This window comes from Lepisosteus oculatus, unplaced genomic scaffold (assembly GCF_040954835.1).
Source record: "Lepisosteus oculatus isolate fLepOcu1 unplaced genomic scaffold, fLepOcu1.hap2 HAP2_SCAFFOLD_477, whole genome shotgun sequence".
Taxonomy (NCBI): Eukaryota; Metazoa; Chordata; class Actinopteri; order Semionotiformes; family Lepisosteidae; genus Lepisosteus; species Lepisosteus oculatus.
This window is the reverse complement of record NW_027168017.1, coordinates 17501-27500: the sequence shown is the minus strand read 5'-3', so window position 1 is coordinate 27500 and position 10000 is coordinate 17501. Positions and strand designations below refer to the sequence as shown.

Below are 10000 nucleotides of genomic sequence, written 5' to 3'. Positions count from 1 at the left end.
GTCGGGCATCGCTTCTCGGCCTTTTGGCTAAGATCAAGTGTAGTATCTGTTCTTATCAGTTTAATATCTGATACGTCCCCCATCGGGGGACCACATATTAAACGGATTTTTGGAACAGGGAGCTGGATCAGGAGCTTGCTCCGTCCTCTCCACGCATCGGCCCGGTATTGCAGCGCCTCCGGGAGCGGTGCACCACCTTCTCTCAGCGGTGAAAAGACAGACGTAGCTAGCAAGCAAGCAAGCAAGCAAGCAAGCGAGGTGGACTGGAGCTCCTTCTTCTCGGGTCTCGTCTCTCGTCCATCTGTGTGTCTCTCTCTCCCCCTCCCCCTCCCCGTCTCCGTTCCCGTGCTCCCTCTGTGCACTTTCCCGCGTCTCGACTCTCTGGGCAAGCAGGCCGGCCCCCTTTTCGGCTCCCGTGCGTTTTCCCTCCAAAAAACTTAGTTTTTTCAGCCTTTTCCCAGGGAGGCAGGCGTGGCTTTTGTGTGTGTGTGTGTGTGTGTGTGTATGTGTGTGTGTGTGTGTGTGTGTCCCCGTCCTCGCAGGCGGGCCCCTTTCGACAGCCGGGCGGTTTCCCTCCAAAAAACTTAGTATATACACCTTTTCTTCCTTTTTTTCCGGCAGGCGGGCAGGCGCGCGCGTCTGTGTGTGTGTGTGTCCCCGTCCCTCCCGAGAGAGCGCTGCCCCTTGCCTCTGCCCGCAGGTGCCGACGGTCCGCTTTCGCTTGCAGCTCGCTCGGCACAGCTGCTGCTGGTGGGAGGGGCCTAAGCTAAGGAGGCCGGCCGGCTGGCGCCCCCCTGCGGCTGCGGTCGTTGTCGGGCCGTTGACAGGAGATCCAAGAGCAGGGCCCCCGCCCGGGACTGGCGGGCAGGCAGGCGAGCAAGCAGGCAGGCAAGAGAGGGGGAGAGCGGAGTCCGGGCGGCCGGCAGCCGCGTGCGGACCGGGCTCCCGAGGCGTCGGCCTGCGCCGCTGCGCGCCAGCCGGACGCCCGCGCGCCCGCCCAAGGCCGGCGTCGGGCATCGCTTCTCGGCCTTTTGGCTAAGATCAAGTGTAGTATCTGTTCTTATCAGTTTAATATCTGATACGTCCCCCATCGGGGGACCACATATTAAACGGATTTTTGGAACAGGGAGCTGGATCAGGAGCTTGCTCCGTCCTCTCCACGCATCGGCCCGGTATTGCAGCGCCTCCGGGAGCGGTGCACCACCTTCTCTCAGCGGTGAAAAGACAGACGTAGCTAGCAAGCAAGCAAGCAAGCAAGCAAGCGAGGTGGACTGGAGCTCCTTCTTCTCGGGTCTCGTCTCTCGTCCATCTGTGTGTCTCTCTCTCCCCCTCCCCCTCCCCGTCTCCGTTCCCGTGCTCCCTCTGTGCACTTTCCCGCGTCTCGACTCTCTGGGCAAGCAGGCCGGCCCCCTTTTCGGCTCCCGTGCGTTTTCCCTCCAAAAAACTTAGTTTTTTCAGCCTTTTCCCAGGGAGGCAGGCGTGGCTTTGTGTGTGTGTGTGTGTGTGTGTGTGTATGTGTGTGTGTGTGTGTGTGTGTCCCCGTCCTCGCAGGCGGGCCCCTTTCGACAGCCGGGCGGTTTCCCTCCAAAAAACTTAGTATATACACCTTTTCTTCCTTTTTTTCCGGCAGGCGGGCAGGCGCGCGCGTCTGTGTGTGTGTGTGTCCCCGTCCCTCCCGAGAGAGCGCTGCCCCTTGCCTCTGCCCGCAGGTGCCGACGGTCCGCTTTCGCTTGCAGCTCGCTCGGCACAGCTGCTGCTGGTGGGAGGGGCCTAAGCTAAGGAGGCCGGCCGGCTGGCGCCCCCCTGCGGCTGCGGTCGTTGTCGGGCCGTTGACAGGAGATCCAAGAGCAGGGCCCCCGCCCGGGACTGGCGGGCAGGCAGGCGAGCAAGCAGGCAGGCAAGAGAGGGGGAGAGCGGAGTCCGGGCGGCCGGCAGCCGCGTGCGGACCGGGCTCCCGAGGCGTCGGCCTGCGCCGCTGCGCGCCAGCCGGACGCCCGCGCGCCCGCCCAAGGCCGGCGTCGGGCATCGCTTCTCGGCCTTTTGGCTAAGATCAAGTGTAGTATCTGTTCTTATCAGTTTAATATCTGATACGTCCCCCATCGGGGGACCACATATTAAACGGATTTTTGGAACAGGGAGCTGGATCAGGAGCTTGCTCCGTCCTCTCCACGCATCGGCCCGGTATTGCAGCGCCTCCGGGAGCGGTGCACCACCTTCTCTCAGCGGTGAAAAGACAGACGTAGCTAGCAAGCAAGCAAGCAAGCAAGCAAGCGAGGTGGACTGGAGCTCCTTCTTCTCGGGTCTCGTCTCTCGTCCATCTGTGTGTCTCTCTCTCCCCCTCCCCCTCCCCGTCTCCGTTCCCGTGCTCCCTCTGTGCACTTTCCCGCGTCTCGACTCTCTGGGCAAGCAGGCCGGCCCCCTTTTCGGCTCCCGTGCGTTTTCCCTCCAAAAAACTTAGTTTTTTCAGCCTTTTCCCAGGGAGGCAGGCGTGGCTTTTGTGTGTGTGTGTGTGTGTGTGTGTGTATGTGTGTGTGTGTGTGTGTGTCCCCGTCCTCGCAGGCGGGCCCCTTTCGACAGCCGGGCGGTTTCCCTCCAAAAAACTTAGTATATACACCTTTTCTTCCTTTTTTTCCGGCAGGCGGGCAGGCGCGCGCGTCTGTGTGTGTGTGTGTCCCCGTCCCTCCCGAGAGAGCGCTGCCCCTTGCCTCTGCCCGCAGGTGCCGACGGTCCGCTTTCGCTTGCAGCTCGCTCGGCACAGCTGCTGCTGGTGGGAGGGGCCTAAGCTAAGGAGGCCGGCCGGCTGGCGCCCCCCTGCGGCTGCGGTCGTTGTCGGGCCGTTGACAGGAGATCCAAGAGCAGGGCCCCCGCCCGGGACTGGCGGGCAGGCAGGCGAGCAAGCAGGCAGGCAAGAGAGGGGGAGAGCGGAGTCCGGGCGGCCGGCAGCCGCGTGCGGACCGGGCTCCCGAGGCGTCGGCCTGCGCCGCTGCGCGCCAGCCGGACGCCCGCGCGCCCGCCCAAGGCCGGCGTCGGGCATCGCTTCTCGGCCTTTTGGCTAAGATCAAGTGTAGTATCTGTTCTTATCAGTTTAATATCTGATACGTCCCCCATCGGGGGACCACATATTAAACGGATTTTTGGAACAGGGAGCTGGATCAGGAGCTTGCTCCGTCCTCTCCACGCATCGGCCCGGTATTGCAGCGCCTCCGGGAGCGGTGCACCACCTTCTCTCAGCGGTGAAAAGACAGACGTAGCTAGCAAGCAAGCAAGCAAGCAAGCAAGCGAGGTGGACTGGAGCTCCTTCTTCTCGGGTCTCGTCTCTCGTCCATCTGTGTGTCTCTCTCTCCCCCTCCCCCTCCCCGTCTCCGTTCCCGTGCTCCCTCTGTGCACTTTCCCGCGTCTCGACTCTCTGGGCAAGCAGGCCGGCCCCCTTTTCGGCTCCCGTGCGTTTTCCCTCCAAAAAACTTAGTTTTTTCAGCCTTTTCCCAGGGAGGCAGGCGTGGCTTTTGTGTGTGTGTGTGTGTGTGTGTGTGTATGTGTGTGTGTGTGTGTGTCCCCGTCCTCGCAGGCGGGCCCCTTTCGACAGCCGGGCGGTTTCCCTCCAAAAAACTTAGTATATACACCTTTTCTTCCTTTTTTTCCGGCAGGCGGGCAGGCGCGCGCGTCTGTGTGTGTGTGTGTCCCCGTCCCTCCCGAGAGAGCGCTGCCCCTTGCCTCTGCCCGCAGGTGCCGACGGTCCGCTTTCGCTTGCAGCTCGCTCGGCACAGCTGCTGCTGGTGGGAGGGGCCTAAGCTAAGGAGGCCGGCCGGCTGGCGCCCCCCTGCGGCTGCGGTCGTTGTCGGGCCGTTGACAGGAGATCCAAGAGCAGGGCCCCCGCCCGGGACTGGCGGGCAGGCAGGCGAGCAAGCAGGCAGGCAAGAGAGGGGGAGAGCGGAGTCCGGGCGGCCGGCAGCCGCGTGCGGACCGGGCTCCCGAGGCGTCGGCCTGCGCCGCTGCGCGCCAGCCGGACGCCCGCGCGCCCGCCCAAGGCCGGCGTCGGGCATCGCTTCTCGGCCTTTTGGCTAAGATCAAGTGTAGTATCTGTTCTTATCAGTTTAATATCTGATACGTCCCCCATCGGGGGACCACATATTAAACGGATTTTTGGAACAGGGAGCTGGATCAGGAGCTTGCTCCGTCCTCTCCACGCATCGGCCCGGTATTGCAGCGCCTCCGGGAGCGGTGCACCACCTTCTCTCAGCGGTGAAAAGACAGACGTAGCTAGCAAGCAAGCAAGCAAGCAAGCAAGCGAGGTGGACTGGAGCTCCTTCTTCTCGGGTCTCGTCTCTCGTCCATCTGTGTGTCTCTCTCTCCCCCTCCCCCTCCCCGTCTCCGTTCCCGTGCTCCCTCTGTGCACTTTCCCGCGTCTCGACTCTCTGGGCAAGCAGGCCGGCCCCCTTTTCGGCTCCCGTGCGTTTTCCCTCCAAAAAACTTAGTTTTTTCAGCCTTTTCCCAGGGAGGCAGGCGTGGCTTTTGTGTGTGTGTGTGTGTGTGTGTATGTGTGTGTGTGTGTGTGTGTGTGTGTCCCCGTCCTCGCAGGCGGGCCCCTTTCGACAGCCGGGCGGTTTCCCTCCAAAAAACTTAGTATATACACCTTTTCTTCCTTTTTTTCCGGCAGGCGGGCAGGCGCGCGCGTCTGTGTGTGTGTGTGTCCCCGTCCCTCCCGAGAGAGCGCTGCCCCTTGCCTCTGCCCGCAGGTGCCGACGGTCCGCTTTCGCTTGCAGCTCGCTCGGCACAGCTGCTGCTGGTGGGAGGGGCCTAAGCTAAGGAGGCCGGCCGGCTGGCGCCCCCCTGCGGCTGCGGTCGTTGTCGGGCCGTTGACAGGAGATCCAAGAGCAGGGCCCCCGCCCGGGACTGGCGGGCAGGCAGGCGAGCAAGCAGGCAGGCAAGAGAGGGGGAGAGCGGAGTCCGGGCGGCCGGCAGCCGCGTGCGGACCGGGCTCCCGAGGCGTCGGCCTGCGGCTGCGCGCCAGCCGGACGCCCGCGCGCCCGCCCAAGGCCGGCGTCGGGCATCGCTTCTCGGCCTTTTGGCTAAGATCAAGTGTAGTATCTGTTCTTATCAGTTTAATATCTGATACGTCCCCCATCGGGGGACCACATATTAAACGGATTTTTGGAACAGGGAGCTGGATCAGGAGCTTGCTCCGTCCTCTCCACGCATCGGCCCGGTATTGCAGCGCCTCCGGGAGCGGTGCACCACCTTCTCTCAGCGGTGAAAAGACAGACGTAGCTAGCAAGCAAGCAAGCAAGCAAGCAAGCGAGGTGGACTGGAGCTCCTTCTTCTCGGGTCTCGTCTCTCGTCCATCTGTGTGTCTCTCTCTCCCCCTCCCCCTCCCCGTCTCCGTTCCCGTGCTCCCTCTGTGCACTTTCCCGCGTCTCGACTCTCTGGGCAAGCAGGCCGGCCCCCTTTTCGGCTCCCGTGCGTTTTCCCTCCAAAAAACTTAGTTTTTTCAGCCTTTTCCCAGGGAGGCAGGCGTGGCTTTTGTGTGTGTGTGTGTGTGTGTGTGTATGTGTGTGTGTGTGTGTGTGTGTGTCCCCGTCCTCGCAGGCGGGCCCCTTTCGACAGCCGGGCGGTTTCCCTCCAAAAAACTTAGTATATACACCTTTTCTTCCTTTTTTTCCGGCAGGCGGGCAGGCGCGCGCGTCTGTGTGTGTGTGTGTCCCCGTCCCTCCCGAGAGAGCGCTGCCCCTTGCCTCTGCCCGCAGGTGCCGACGGTCCGCTTTCGCTTGCAGCTCGCTCGGCACAGCTGCTGCTGGTGGGAGGGGCCTAAGCTAAGGAGGCCGGCCGGCTGGCGCCCCCCTGCGGCTGCGGTCGTTGTCGGGCCGTTGACAGGAGATCCAAGAGCAGGGCCCCCGCCCGGGACTGGCGGGCAGGCAGGCGAGCAAGCAGGCAGGCAAGAGAGGGGGAGAGCGGAGTCCGGGCGGCCGGCAGCCGCGTGCGGACCGGGCTCCCGAGGCGTCGGCCTGCGCCGCTGCGCGCCAGCCGGACGCCCGCGCGCCCGCCCAAGGCCGGCGTCGGGCATCGCTTCTCGGCCTTTTGGCTAAGATCAAGTGTAGTATCTGTTCTTATCAGTTTAATATCTGATACGTCCCCCATCGGGGGACCACATATTAAACGGATTTTTGGAACAGGGAGCTGGATCAGGAGCTTGCTCCGTCCTCTCCACGCATCGGCCCGGTATTGCAGCGCCTCCGGGAGCGGTGCACCACCTTCTCTCAGCGGTGAAAAGACAGACGTAGCTAGCAAGCAAGCAAGCAAGCAAGCAAGCGAGGTGGACTGGAGCTCCTTCTTCTCGGGTCTCGTCTCTCGTCCATCTGTGTGTCTCTCTCTCCCCCTCCCCCTCCCCGTCTCCGTTCCCGTGCTCCCTCTGTGCACTTTCCCGCGTCTCGACTCTCTGGGCAAGCAGGCCGGCCCCCTTTTCGGCTCCCGTGCGTTTTCCCTCCAAAAAACTTAGTTTTTTCAGCCTTTTCCCAGGGAGGCAGGCGTGGCTTTTGTGTGTGTGTGTGTGTGTGTGTGTATGTGTGTGTGTGTGTGTGTGTGTCCCCGTCCTCGCAGGCGGGCCCCTTTCGACAGCCGGGCGGTTTCCCTCCAAAAAACTTAGTATATACACCTTTTCTTCCTTTTTTTCCGGCAGGCGGGCAGGCGCGCGCGTCTGTGTGTGTGTGTGTCCCCGTCCCTCCCGAGAGAGCGCTGCCCCTTGCCTCTGCCCGCAGGTGCCGACGGTCCGCTTTCGCTTGCAGCTCGCTCGGCACAGCTGCTGCTGGTGGGAGGGGCCTAAGCTAAGGAGGCCGGCCGGCTGGCGCCCCCCTGCGGCTGCGGTCGTTGTCGGGCCGTTGACAGGAGATCCAAGAGCAGGGCCCCCGCCCGGGACTGGCGGGCAGGCAGGCGAGCAAGCAGGCAGGCAAGAGAGGGGGAGAGCGGAGTCCGGGCGGCCGGCAGCCGCGTGCGGACCGGGCTCCCGAGGCGTCGGCCTGCGCCGCTGCGCGCCAGCCGGACGCCCGCGCGCCCGCCCAAGGCCGGCGTCGGGCATCGCTTCTCGGCCTTTTGGCTAAGATCAAGTGTAGTATCTGTTCTTATCAGTTTAATATCTGATACGTCCCCCATCGGGGGACCACATATTAAACGGATTTTTGGAACAGGGAGCTGGATCAGGAGCTTGCTCCGTCCTCTCCACGCATCGGCCCGGTATTGCAGCGCCTCCGGGAGCGGTGCACCACCTTCTCTCAGCGGTGAAAAGACAGACGTAGCTAGCAAGCAAGCAAGCAAGCAAGCAAGCGAGGTGGACTGGAGCTCCTTCTTCTCGGGTCTCGTCTCTCGTCCATCTGTGTGTCTCTCTCTCCCCCTCCCCCTCCCCGTCTCCGTTCCCGTGCTCCCTCTGTGCACTTTCCCGCGTCTCGACTCTCTGGGCAAGCAGGCCGGCCCCCTTTTCGGCTCCCGTGCGTTTTCCCTCCAAAAAACTTAGTTTTTTCAGCCTTTTCCCAGGGAGGCAGGCGTGGCTTTTGTGTGTGTGTGTGTGTGTGTATGTGTGTGTGTGTGTGTGTGTGTGTCCCCGTCCTCGCAGGCGGGCCCCTTTCGACAGCCGGGCGGTTTCCCTCCAAAAAACTTAGTATATACACCTTTTCTTCCTTTTTTTCCGGCAGGCGGGCAGGCGCGCGCGTCTGTGTGTGTGTGTGTCCCCGTCCCTCCCGAGAGAGCGCTGCCCCTTGCCTCTGCCCGCAGGTGCCGACGGTCCGCTTTCGCTTGCAGCTCGCTCGGCACAGCTGCTGCTGGTGGGAGGGGCCTAAGCTAAGGAGGCCGGCCGGCTGGCGCCCCCCTGCGGCTGCGGTCGTTGTCGGGCCGTTGACAGGAGATCCAAGAGCAGGGCCCCCGCCCGGGACTGGCGGGCAGGCAGGCGAGCAAGCAGGCAGGCAAGAGAGGGGGAGAGCGGAGTCCGGGCGGCCGGCAGCCGCGTGCGGACCGGGCTCCCGAGGCGTCGGCCTGCGCCGCTGCGCGCCAGCCGGACGCCCGCGCGCCCGCCCAAGGCCGGCGTCGGGCATCGCTTCTCGGCCTTTTGGCTAAGATCAAGTGTAGTATCTGTTCTTATCAGTTTAATATCTGATACGTCCCCCATCGGGGGACCACATATTAAACGGATTTTTGGAACAGGGAGCTGGATCAGGAGCTTGCTCCGTCCTCTCCACGCATCGGCCCGGTATTGCAGCGCCTCCGGGAGCGGTGCACCACCTTCTCTCAGCGGTGAAAAGACAGACGTAGCTAGCAAGCAAGCAAGCAAGCAAGCAAGCGAGGTGGACTGGAGCTCCTTCTTCTCGGGTCTCGTCTCTCGTCCATCTGTGTGTCTCTCTCTCCCCCTCCCCCTCCCCGTCTCCGTTCCCGTGCTCCCTCTGTGCACTTTCCCGCGTCTCGACTCTCTGGGCAAGCAGGCCGGCCCCCTTTTCGGCTCCCGTGCGTTTTCCCTCCAAAAAACTTAGTTTTTTCAGCCTTTTCCCAGGGAGGCAGGCGTGGCTTTTGTGTGTGTGTGTGTGTGTGTGTATGTGTGTGTGTGTGTGTGTGTGTGTCCCCGTCCTCGCAGGCGGGCCCCTTTCGACAGCCGGGCGGTTTCCCTCCAAAAAACTTAGTATATACACCTTTTCTTCCTTTTTTTCCGGCAGGCGGGCAGGCGCGCGCGTCTGTGTGTGTGTGTGTCCCCGTCCCTCCCGAGAGAGCGCTGCCCCTTGCCTCTGCCCGCAGGTGCCGACGGTCCGCTTTCGCTTGCAGCTCGCTCGGCACAGCTGCTGCTGGTGGGAGGGGCCTAAGCTAAGGAGGCCGGCCGGCTGGCGCCCCCCTGCGGCTGCGGTCGTTGTCGGGCCGTTGACAGGAGATCCAAGAGCAGGGCCCCCGCCCGGGACTGGCGGGCAGGCAGGCGAGCAAGCAGGCAGGCAAGAGAGGGGGAGAGCGGAGTCCGGGCGGCCGGCAGCCGCGTGCGGACCGGGCTCCCGAGGCGTCGGCCTGCGCCGCTGCGCGCCAGCCGGACGCCCGCGCGCCCGCCCAAGGCCGGCGTCGGGCATCGCTTCTCGGCCTTTTGGCTAAGATCAAGTGTAGTATCTGTTCTTATCAGTTTAATATCTGATACGTCCCCCATCGGGGGACCACATATTAAACGGATTTTTGGAACAGGGAGCTGGATCAGGAGCTTGCTCCGTCCTCTCCACGCATCGGCCCGGTATTGCAGCGCCTCCGGGAGCGGTGCACCACCTTCTCTCAGCGGTGAAAAGACAGACGTAGCTAGCAAGCAAGCAAGCAAGCAAGCAAGCGAGGTGGACTGGAGCTCCTTCTTCTCGGGTCTCGTCTCTCGTCCATCTGTGTGTCTCTCTCTCCCCCTCCCCCTCCCCGTCTCCGTTCCCGTGCTCCCTCTGTGCACTTTCCCGCGTCTCGACTCTCTGGGCAAGCAGGCCGGCCCCCTTTTCGGCTCCCGTGCGTTTTCCCTCCAAAAAACTTAGTTTTTTCAGCCTTTTCCCAGGGAGGCAGGCGTGGCTTTTGTGTGTGTGTGTGTGTGTGTGTGTATGTGTGTGTGTGTGTGTGTGTGTGTCCCCGTCCTCGCAGGCGGGCCCCTTTCGACAGCCGGGCGGTTTCCCTCCAAAAAACTTAGTATATACACCTTTTCTTCCTTTTTTTCCGGCAGGCGGGCAGGCGCGCGCGTCTGTGTGTGTGTGTGTCCCCGTCCCTCCCGAGAGAGCGCTGCCCCTTGCCTCTGCCCGCAGGTGCCGACGGTCCGCTTTCGCTTGCAGCTCGCTCGGCACAGCTGCTGCTGGTGGGAGGGGCCTAAGCTAAGGAGGCCGGCCGGCTGGCGCCCCCCTGCGGCTGCGGTCGTTGTCGGGCCGTTGACAGGAGATCCAAGAGCAGGGCCCCCGCCCGGGACTGGCGGGCAGGCAGGCGAGCAAGCAGGCAGGCAAGAGAGGGGGAGAGCGGAGTCCGGGCGGCCGGCAGC

The 10000-nt window shown here is 63.2% G+C and overlaps 10 non-coding genes across 10 annotated transcripts; all 10 read left to right on the top strand.

Annotated features, from left to right (window-relative positions):
• Positions 1–7: 7 nt before the first annotated feature.
• Positions 8–198, top strand: LOC138230036 (U2 spliceosomal RNA). Its single transcript, XR_011186084.1, has one exon. It is a non-coding gene; the product is annotated as a U2 spliceosomal RNA (small nuclear RNA).
• Positions 199–1015: 817 nt separating this feature from the next.
• Positions 1016–1206, top strand: LOC138230035 (U2 spliceosomal RNA). Its single transcript, XR_011186083.1, has one exon. It is a non-coding gene; the product is annotated as a U2 spliceosomal RNA (small nuclear RNA).
• Positions 1207–2024: 818 nt separating this feature from the next.
• On the top strand, positions 2025–2215 carry LOC138230034 (U2 spliceosomal RNA). Its single transcript, XR_011186082.1, has one exon. It is a non-coding gene; the product is annotated as a U2 spliceosomal RNA (small nuclear RNA).
• Positions 2216–3032: 817 nt separating this feature from the next.
• On the top strand, positions 3033–3223 carry LOC138230033 (U2 spliceosomal RNA). Its single transcript, XR_011186081.1, has one exon. It is a non-coding gene; the product is annotated as a U2 spliceosomal RNA (small nuclear RNA).
• Positions 3224–4038: 815 nt separating this feature from the next.
• Positions 4039–4229, top strand: LOC138230032 (U2 spliceosomal RNA). The gene has a single exon (XR_011186080.1). It is a non-coding gene; the product is annotated as a U2 spliceosomal RNA (small nuclear RNA).
• Positions 4230–5046: 817 nt separating this feature from the next.
• On the top strand, positions 5047–5237 carry LOC138230031 (U2 spliceosomal RNA). Its single transcript, XR_011186079.1, has one exon. It is a non-coding gene; the product is annotated as a U2 spliceosomal RNA (small nuclear RNA).
• An 819-nt stretch (positions 5238–6056) lies between these two features.
• Positions 6057–6247, top strand: LOC138230030 (U2 spliceosomal RNA). Its single transcript, XR_011186078.1, has one exon. It is a non-coding gene; the product is annotated as a U2 spliceosomal RNA (small nuclear RNA).
• Positions 6248–7064: 817 nt separating this feature from the next.
• LOC138230029 (U2 spliceosomal RNA) lies at positions 7065–7255 on the top strand. Its single transcript, XR_011186077.1, has one exon. It is a non-coding gene; the product is annotated as a U2 spliceosomal RNA (small nuclear RNA).
• Positions 7256–8070: 815 nt separating this feature from the next.
• On the top strand, positions 8071–8261 carry LOC138230027 (U2 spliceosomal RNA). Its single transcript, XR_011186075.1, has one exon. It is a non-coding gene; the product is annotated as a U2 spliceosomal RNA (small nuclear RNA).
• Positions 8262–9078: 817 nt separating this feature from the next.
• On the top strand, positions 9079–9269 carry LOC138230026 (U2 spliceosomal RNA). The gene has a single exon (XR_011186074.1). It is a non-coding gene; the product is annotated as a U2 spliceosomal RNA (small nuclear RNA).
• The last annotated feature ends 731 nt before the right edge of the window (positions 9270–10000 follow it).